This window comes from Pinus tabuliformis, chromosome 2_2 (assembly GCF_031772625.1).
Source record: "Pinus tabuliformis cultivar Carrire ecotype Pingquan chromosome 2_2, CPIR1, whole genome shotgun sequence".
NCBI lineage: Eukaryota > Viridiplantae > Streptophyta > Pinopsida > Pinales > Pinaceae > Pinus > Pinus tabuliformis.
The window spans coordinates 337,229,158-337,240,141 of record NC_142300.1 but is presented as its reverse complement, the minus strand read 5'-3'; positions in this window follow the sequence as shown (position 1 = coordinate 337,240,141).

The window sequence follows — 10,984 nt, the reverse complement described above, 5'->3', positions numbered from 1 at the left end:
AATAGCGTTGCCTTTGTTAGCCATTTGATCCGCTTCACTGTTTAAGTTTCTGAGAATATGATAGAATTTGCAGCTGTCAAAATATTGAAGAACTCTTTTCAGTCTTTCCAACGTTTTGTTGAGGCTAGGATTATTGAATCGATTCCCCATGATTAAGTTTTTTATTATTAGCTCTGAATCTCCGAAGACTTGCAGCTTTTTCACACCTTTGTCTCTAGCAATTTGGCAGGCTTTGAGCAGCCCTAGAAGCTCGGATTGATTGTTGGACTTCTGGCCTAGTCCCCAATAGAAGATGTCTTTAGAGTTACCGTCCGGGGAGTAGATGACTCCCCCCGCTCCAGCTGTCCCTGGATTCCCTTTAGACGCCCCATCAAAGAAGACTGTTGAGATTTTTTGTGTCCTCCACCAGTTTTGAAAATATTCCTCTTTGTCTCTTATGCGCCATACCTGTTTGTCACTTTGTGGTTTAGGATAGTTTCTGCTCGGATAAGGCACTAGAGAGCCTAACCACATCTTTTCCTCTGGCAGAAGAAAAGAGTTTTCCTTTATATACTGCTGCTGAGCAGCTTCCATCAGAAAAGCCTTAGCTTTTGCAGCTATTTGCAGCGGAGAGTATCTCACCTCTTTGAATATCTGCTGATTACGTGCCAACCAAATTTGCCAGCAAACGTATTTTGGAATAGCTGCCCAGATTCTGCTCCAGAATGATTTTTGTGGAATATGATGGGGGTAGTGTTGCCTCCAAGAGGAAAAAAGCTCTGCTGCAGAGTTAAAGGAAGGAACAGGAGCCAGGTCCCTTAACATGAGCCCCCAGACTTCTTTTGCTGTACAGCAATCCATAAATAGATGATGCGTTGTTTCTGAGTTGTTTCTGCACATGACGCACCTGTGAGGACCTGTAATATTCCGCTTCTCCAGATTATCTCCCGTGAGTATTTTATTATGAATCAGCGTCCAACAAAAAAAATTAACTTTTGGAGTGGCGAATGAGTCCCAGGCGATTTTCCAGAGAGTCGAAGGGTGGTTGTTGTTTCTTATACCTTGCAGTGCGCTGTATCCGGCAGCTGTGGAGTAAGCGCCAGATTTACCCCATCCCCAGTAGTCTTTTGCGGATCTGTGAACAGGGGCAGCGTCCTCCAAGCAGTCTTCAAGCAACATTTGTTGGTGTTTCAATCTGTTTGGGATTCCATGGAAGTCCCATCCCTCCCACTCTCCACGCTGGTTCCATTTTGACAGATCATAAAGACTTTTAACTCCAGCACGCTCCAACCAGGATCTTAGCTCTGTTATATCCGCTTGATCTACTAAGGGTGCGTTTCTCATGATGCTGTCCGTCCACAAATTGATGTGTTTGCTGCTTCCAGGGATTCGATACAGATGTTTTATAAAATGTTTACTGCTCTTACAGCACAAACTCCAGAGTTGCGTGCTATTGGCTGTGGGCATGTGAATTACATTGTTGAGATCTTTGCTGACTCCATACTTTGACCGCAGAGTTATACTGACCGGGTGATTTGGATCGTGGATCAATTTCCACGGGATTTTGCCTCCCAGTGCCAAGTTAACTAGTTGGGGCTCTCTTATCTGTAGTCCCCCCTCCTCCTTCGTTCTCTTTACAACATCCCAGTTCACCAGATGCATTCTATTTTCGTTGCCTTTCCCTCCTTTCCACAAGAAATCTCTGAGAAGTCTGGAGATCTGCTCCATAACATTTCGAGGAGCCAAAAGAAAAGTGGCCTGGAAGATTGGGAGCACTGACAACACTGATTTAATCAAGATAACTTTGCCACCCTTAGTCAACCAGTAACCCCCCCAAGCTGCAATCTTGGTTTTCATTTTTGAGATTATTTCGCTCCATAAAGCTCTTTTATTGATTCCAGGGATAATGGGAAAGCCAAGGTATTTGAATCTATCCCAGGCTGTTTGTCCTTTGAACCCCAGAATAGAAGTTATGCCTGTAAGTTCTTGCTGATTAATATTCCAGCTAAAAACTTCACTCTTGCTGTCATTAACTGCCGCTCCAGAGGCTTTGCAGAAGCTTCTGAGGATAGTGTCAAAAGCGCGAGCAATTCTTATGGAGGCACCTCCAAGGAGGAGAGAATCATCTGCAAAAAGTGCATTATTTGTAGGCTCAGCTCCTATTGAAGATTTGAGGCCTGGTAAGATACCTGTGACTTTTTCTGCATTGAGCTTTCGGCTTAATGAGTCTGCCATTATGATGTACAGATAGGGGGAGAAAGGGCATCCCTGCCTTATTCCTCTCTTGGCTTTGAAGAAATTTGTTGGGCGACCGTTGACAAGGGGAGCGATCCATGGATTGTCAATGCAAACCTTGATGAGCTGGACAAAAAAAGACGAGAAACCAAAAGTGAGAAGGACTTTGCTAAGGTAATTGCGGTTGACTCTATCAAACGCGTTTGCCATGTCTAATTTTATCACCATTCCTTTCTCTTTTCGCTGTCTACTGGAATGGATTGTCTCCTGGACCTGGATTACATTATCCAGAATATGTCTACCTTCCACGAAACCACTTTGGGTGTTGGAGATCACCCTTTTTAAAAGAGGCTTAATTCTGTTTGCTAACAGTTTGGCCAGGATTTTATAGGACGCATTACACAGCGAAATTGGTCTGAATCTAGAAAAAGTTTCAGGATTGGTGTCTTTAGGGATTAAAGCAAGGTAAGTGGAGTTGGTTCCTCCTCCTATCTTGGCTTTTGTCATAAATCCTCTTATCATTTTCTGCAGATCTGCCTTGATGATATGCCAACATGTTCTATAGAAATGGATTGTGAATCCATCGGGCCCCGGTGCCTTGTCCGCCTCCATGGCCCAAATAACATCTATGATCTCCTTCTCCGTTATGGGGCTGCAGAGGATTGCATTGTCTTCAGGGCTGATGAGTTTGGGAATGTTTGAAAGAAAAGCATCAGTTTCTTCATCATTCCTTTGAGCATCTGCGCTGTAGAGGTTCTGGAAGTGAGCTTCAGCAGCTGCCTTAACTTGATTGTGTCCTTTGCAGACTTGTCCATCTGTTGTTTTAATTTCTGCAATATAATTCCTTGACAGTCTTGCTCTATATTGCCTGTGGAAGAAAGAAGTATTCCGATCCCCCGCCTTTAACCACAGACTTCTAGATTTAATTCTCCAGTATTCTTCCTCCTTACGGAATGACTGATAAACTGATCGTTGTACTTGTGTTTCTGTTTCCAACAATTCGATTGTGATTTCTTTACTTTCCATATCGGTTTGCAGGATTTGCAAAGAATAAACTGCCTCTTTTCTGAGTTCAGGAGGAGTATAGGTTGGTTTCTTGATCCAGTCCTTTAGAGCTTGTTTTGTAGCTTTTAACTTCTGCTCCCAAACATAACTAGTTGAGCCATTGATGGGTTTAGACCAAGCTTCTTTCACCGTGTCTAAGAAACCCTCTCTCTCAATCCAAAGGGGACTGAAACGAAAAGGGATGGGACCAAGGTCTTCTTCTTCTTCCAGGAGGAGCTGAACTGGCTTATGGTCAGATGTGAGCTTAGGAAGAATTTTTGTGATGATGATTTTTTTATTCATCATAATGGAGATTTGCACCAGAAAGCGATCAAGGCGGGCGGAGATGTGATCCGGGCCAACCCTGTTATTGGACCAGGTAAATATACCCCGAACTGGGTTGAAATCTAACAGATCCCAGGTTTGGGAGAGCTCCTCAACCATGGGCAGCATGGGATCCCTGCTGGTGGTTCCCCCCCTCTTCTCTTTTGCTTTCATTATGATGTTTAGATCGCCTGCTATAATGATATTGTTGGGGGAGGATATATCTAAGAAGGCGGAGAGGCTGTTCCAGCATTCTCTTTTTTCATTATAAGAAACTGGTACATAAAGATTGAATAGAGAGATGGTTAACTTACTTGCTTTGTGATTCAATTCCGTGAAGATCCAATGCTGGGTTTCTCGGAAGTTGTTCAGGTGGAAGAGATCTTCAGACCAAAGGGTAGCCAAGCCCCCGGAGGTACCCCTTGCACTGACTGCTTTTCCTGCTTTTTTGTTCCACTTTGATCGACTGATCTCTAGAAGGGCCTGCCCTTCTATTTTTGTCTCTTGGAGCATGAGAATATCTGAGGGTTCAGCTTTCAAAAGGTCTTTTACAGCCTCGATTTTGGAGGGATTCCCCAGTCCTCTACAGTTCCAAGAGACCAGCTTCATTATTTGTTATTTTGATGGGTGAGACCTCCCTTGGAAGGCCTTGGCCTGGTGTTTCGCCCGATGGACATTTCTATTGTGGGCTAACTGCCTTGTGTTTTGAGTCTTTCTACCTCCTCCTCCCTTTTTTCCTTTCGGGATTTCCTTCCTGCTTTTTTTGATGGGCGCTCGTAGGTTTCATCCTCCAAAGAATCTGAGCTCTCCATTGGTATTTTCCTTGCTATATCTGCATATGATAGGTTAGTGGGGCTACCTTGGTTATAATCGCTCTGGGTTGCTTCCGCTCCCTCTTTGTGCAAAGGTGGATTGTTATCATGCTCCTCATTCTCCTTTGCTGGGCTAACTTTGTGGATCTGTTGTTCACTTTCTGTCCCATTTGGGCTTACTTCCTCCGCTTGGTTTATTTTGGATCTGCTAGTTTCTCCATTCTTATTGCCTTTTCTTGTACTTTTTTTTGTATTTGCGTTTTTTTGCACTAGGATCCATTGGTCCCCGTTTTGTTTGTCCACTTGTTCCTCTGCCTTCTTCTTGTAGTGCTTTGCGAAATGACCATGACCATGGCAGTGTCTGCATTTAAACGGCAGCTGCTCGTAGTCTAGCTCTTGAACATACGTCCACCCAGCTACTGTGAGTTTGATGGCTTTCGGTAACCCTTCTTCCAAATCCACTTCGACGCAAATGCATGCGCAGGAATACTGGTCCTTCCTTGCAGCTTGATCTATGTATTTTCCCAGGGCATTCCCTATGATCTGCAGGGTTTTGTGATTCCAACAGTGGAGGGGCAAATGGGGAAGCCTAACCCATACCGGGACAGCCGATGGAACGTCCTGAGTAGGGTCAAAGTCAGGCGACCATTTGTTTAGGTAAAGGCCCTGAGGGCCCATGAAGTAAGGCCCGTTTCTGAAAATTAATCCTTTGTCTTCTGGGTTTTCGAATACAAAAACAAAGAATCCCTTACCCACAAAGTAGCTTTTGACTCCCTCTTTTATGAGAGGCTTCTAGTTTCTCTGAGTCCACTCATCAACTGATTTTGGCGAGGGCCAAAGGCCTGTGAACTGGCCTATGAGGCCTCTTTTAGCCAGATTCAGGGCTGCTTTGCATGTGTCTTCTTCGGGAAGAGCCACTGATGGGATAGTGTCCATCTTTTTAACAAACCTCTGCATAGCCGCAGAGGGAGGACGCTTTGGGCCGGAAGCCACTAACGACTTGAAGGCCAAGACCTCCGGTGGCAGAGGAGGGGGATCAGAAACCCCTTCTGCGTCCATGATGATCGCACTCGGGACAGGCCAATCCGAGGATCCTTGGTTACACAGCAGCCATCAAAGCACTCCGCACGAGGGGGCAGAGAGGAGGGGGCATAAAGCCCACCCCCGGAATGAGCAGGAGCCCACCGCCAATGCCCAGCCGAGAATAGAAGCGTTGCACCGCTTACCACCTGCACGACAGATTATCTTCAGGCCCAGGCCTGAGCGCCGCTCTGGCGGTCCTGAACGCTGCAGCGAGCAACCAGGTAGACCTAGCTCGATTCGTGATCTTGCTTATCCCAAATGATAGTGGTAATCACATTTTATTTGATCCATATGGTGGACTATGCTTTTAAACATAATTGTATTAGTGAAGGGATAAACTCATCCTTTATTTCCCTGGTACCTAAGGAGGTTAACTTGCCAACCTTTGCTAGGTATAGAATGATCCCCCTTTGCAATATCTCCTATAAAATAATTTCCAGAGTGTTAGCTCAAATTTGAAACCTTTCCTTCCCAAGCTTATCCTAAATAATCAAGGCATTTTTTAAACAAAAGGTAAATCATTGACAACATAGGTTTGGTGCAAGAAGTTGTTCATTCAAGAAATGAAAAAGGAGACAAAGATATTATTATTAAATTAGACATGTTGAATGTGTTTGATCATGTCATTCATGATTTCTTGTTAAAATTCCCCTCTAAAGTTTGGTTCACATACAAAATTATAAAATGGGTTGAAGCGTGTATCTCCTCTCCATCTATCTCTCCATTGGTGAATGACCACTCTTCTTGGATTTTCAACACTTCTATAGGGCTCCATCAAGGATGCCCCATGTCACCCTCCCTTTACATTTTGATGGAAGATTATTTACGTAGGTCTATCTATTATTTTGGAAGCATAGGAAGTCTCCTATGTGTCAGATATGTGATGGAGGTTAAGAGTATTAATCATTTGCAATATGTAGATGACACATTACTCTTAGGAGGAGGATATGCAATCAATTCATAATGCTTTAAGTATGCACTATATTAATTTCAATTTGTGTATGCAAGTCAAATAAACCATAGTAAATCCTAGATATATTCTTGGAATGTTAGAAATATTTTGCAAAGGAAATTGGGTTTGATTCTTAGCTTCCATCCAGTTGCTTCTTGGAAGGACTTTAAGTATCTTGGGATCCCAATATACTTAAAATCTACTCTTATCAAGCTTGGTAAGGAATCATTTCCAAATTTAAAACCAATCTCATGCAATTGGTGATGATTTGGGTAAAACAGATTGGGAAGAAGGTTCTAATTAAAGTATTATTCTCACTCTTTTCCCTCTATTAGTTTACAACTCTTCTTGTTCTTGTCAAAATATTTTGTGAGTTGGGAAAAATCATAAGGAAGTTGTTATGGAAGGAGCTAAGTAAAGAAACATAAAATTTTACTTAATCGAATGGGTCATTGTTAAATCTCCAAATATTCATGGACGAATGGGTATTCATGACCCTTTTTCTCATAAATATTTCCTTAACGGTGAAACTGGTATGGAGATACACAACCAAAAAAATCCACCTCGTGGAAAGAATCTGTGAAAGGTAATTATTTTCCTCATAATATATACCTTAGATTAAAATCCTATTTGGCTCCCAAAGGGGGATCTTCAATCTAGAAGCTCTTTTCTAACTCATTGAATTTGATTAAAAATTATCTTTCTAAGTATAATAGGAATGGGCAACAAATTAATATATGGAGTGACAAAATCATGTATAAATATCCATTAGAAGGACATGAATGCTTTCTTCATATGAGGAAATGGTTGTTTTATGAAAGGAAAAGCATGTTAGCACACATTTGATAATGGGGTCATTGAAGAATTTAAATCATTTGGGACCTATATTCTTCCCCTTGTCCATCTTACGAACCAACTGAGGAAGCTAAAATCATTGTTTGTTGGCCATCCTCCCAAGAATCAAGCTACTGATGATCAATGGGGATGAAAGTATATGTATACTCAGTAAGGAAATGTTATTAATCCTTGTTGTTTCAATGAGGACACTTGCCCAACTCTCATGTTTGATCCAACATATGGTCACCCAACATTCCTCCTAAATGAAGTTCCTTTTGTTGGTTGATAGTAGATGGAAAAATATTGATAGTAAAAAACTTTTAGAAGACACATATAGTAGGTCCTTCTGACTTCCCATTGTGCTTTGAGCATGAATAATCAATCCACCATTAATTTCTTAGTTTCTTCTTAGTCAAAGAGGTCTAACTCCATGCTCTTTCACCTCTATCATCCAAAATTAGATGTCCTATTCACATCTCTTCCCTTTTATCTTCTTAGCTGAAAATTTCCCTTGGAAATTTTAGATGTAAAATATCCTTTGAGAATGAACAACATAAGTATGCCTATAAGAAAAGGAATGACGTGTGATTACATATATAATGAGCAGCGGGATTTCCTCATCAAACAAACAGGTAGATCTCCTCTAGCTTGTGTAGTTGGTAGCTCCAATAGGTGGTTTTCTTTCTGATTTTCCTTCCCGAAATTTCTTTATTGGAAGGTTTGGATCCTATAATGATAATATATTATATGATAAGTATTATCATCCCCACTCAATAGCTATGAGGGCTTGTTTCATCTGCACAAAATTATGGAGAATTTTTGCATTCTCCTTCGACATGGGTGGATTTGATCCTCAAGAAAGAGAATGGATTTATCCTATTTTCTCTTCTCACCCAAGTTAAACAGTAGGTCCATTTGGGTCTATCGAAATATGGAAGTTGAGACTTAGTAAAGAATAATTTTGGGAAGAGTGGAAATATTAGACCTATTTTATGTTGAATTTTGATGTTGTGCCAAAGAATAAACCAGGGATGATAGGAGCATGAGGGGTTATCATTAACGTCAAAGGAAAAGTAGAAATGGAGTATAGTTGGGTTCTAGGAAAACATGCAAACAACCCAGTTGAAGGATATGGGCTACTGTAAGGTCTCTCTCCTGTAATATAAGAAAAGATAGAAAATGTTGTAGTGATGGGAGACTCTATGTTAGTAATGCAACATCTAATGCATGGAATTCTCCCCAAAGATTGTAAGTTACAAAATATAAGTGGTAGAATTCAAGCCTTCAAATAAACCTTCTCTAAGATCAGTTTCTTCCATATTTTTAGATCAAACAACACTAAAATAGACCAACTTTCTAAAGAAGGTTTCAATACATAAGAAGAGGTTCTTTTCTGAAATAGTATCCCCACAATATCCATCATTCCTTAATCAAATGTTTGAGAACATCGAAGTAAATTTGGGGTTGGGGTGGATAATTAGGCACTTCATGGTTTCCCCTCCCAATGTTTATTACACGAGAAGTGGAATCTAATTCAACTTAATCAAATTCAAGTCAGGCTACATGGAGAAAGGATGGCATTGAACTACTTGGTGACCATTGTTGTCACTTTGTACCCTCACGTCATGCTCAAGTGGTATTTATAATATGAGAAAGCATTTTGAATTAATGCAAGTTGATGTTACCTCATTTGAAGAAATATATAGAGCATCCATGAAGGAGTTAATAGCCCTCAGTGGTTATTGTAAGATGAATTATTTTGGCATTAGGTTATCTAGGCATGAGCAGCCATTATGGGGGAATTAGTGTGTGGAGTGGGATAAATCCCTCTAAGCAGCTTCCTCTGTCATCCCCTCAGTCTCCTATTACTGTGTGGTAGTTCATTGGCATACGATTATGCATTATCATGTGAATTGAGTTCAAAAGAGTTGCAATTTCGATCTTAGAGGTTGGCGGCACACAATAAGTATACAAATCCCCTTAGTAGTCCCTTGTGACTATTTTCTCTATTCCATAGTTGAGAAATAGTTAATAAAGGAGGAAGGTCAGGCTATGTCATGGCATAGAGCCTTAACTTTAGAAATTTCTATCCCTTTGTATTTTTTTCAGTCTACTCGGCTAGCATTGTGAGCACGAAAAATATGTTACATATACTCTATGGAAAGATGAGTAGCATTTTCTTGTGTATCTCTTGTTCCCTATCACATAGGTTCCCCATCAACCATACATTAACTATTAAAACTTGGGAACATGGACTTCTAAGTGTGTATTTGGCCATGCAAACTCTAGAGCTACATCTTGATCAGATGGAGTCCAATCGCGAGCCTATGCATGAAAATATAAACCAGGTCTTAGAGGTAGCATTCATGGCATTAGAAAAAATAATGGAGAATTGGAGACAACATAAGGAACTTAAGGATAATTTGTATGGTCTTAGGAATATTTTCTAATGGCCATCAATTTCGTATCTCTACATTTCTTCACTAGTTTTTTTGAGGGAAGCATTGGTAAAATGTCTATGTTATATTTGAATATATCTCCTTCAGAGGAGAACAATCATGGTATCTTGTCTATTGCAAACTATTTCTATTTTGTAATATATTGTAGGTTTTGTAATACCTTACAAGTCTTTTGGGGAGTGTACACCTCCAAAGACTCCATGTTTCTTAGGTTATTAAACAAGCAAGTAGATAATGAAAATAATAATGTAGGCAAGTTTATAGGTATAGCTAACCTTGACGAAAATTCTATGTAATCACCTACTATACAAGATGCCATCCAAACACAGAATTTTGATAATACAAAATTCTCATTATAATTTAAAAAAAAAAGTTATATTAATAAGATATTAAAATTTATAATAAAAAAATATAATTAGTTGAAAATTATATTGATAAAAAATTAAGAATTATAGCAACATTTATGAACTATTGATTTTTATGTCTAATAGCCATAGTAATACATTATATAAGTACATTTTTAAAATAATATCATGAAAGAAAATACTAATAAATTCTTAAAATAATGTAATAAAAATTTTTATTATATTTAAAAAAAAATATTTATGTTATATTTATTTAAATTTTTATATTTTTTTTATATTTATATATCTAACTATAATCTAATCTAATCTAATCTAATCTAATCTAATCTATTCTATTCTATTCTATTCTATTCTATTCTATTCTATTCTATTCTATTCTATTCTATTCTTTTCTTTTCTTTTCTTTTCTTTATTATATATATATATTAAAATATATAAATACTAATTTTACAAACATATATATATAAACTCAAATTATATATTATTTAAAAAATTATTTGTGATTAAAAAATTATTTTAAAATATATAAATACCAATTTTACAAACTAGAATTATATAATTTGGACATTTATTAATATGTAAATCTTCAAAATATTGGCTTTATGAAAATAACATTATTAAGATATTAAACTATTTTTTTAAATAAATTAAATGTTATTATAATTTAGTTAATTACTTATTCGTAAAAAAAAAAAAGTTAATTTATTACTATTAAAAAAATTATATCAGTAAATAAATAATGGTGGGTAAGTGTGTAGAATTCAAAGTGTGTTAAATAATTCTTATTTGTTTTTTAAAATAAACTCTTAATTAAATAAAAACAATTTTAAATTTTACTCTATCACCGAAACACTATTTAACGAAACAAATTTCTCTTTTAATCAAAACAATGGT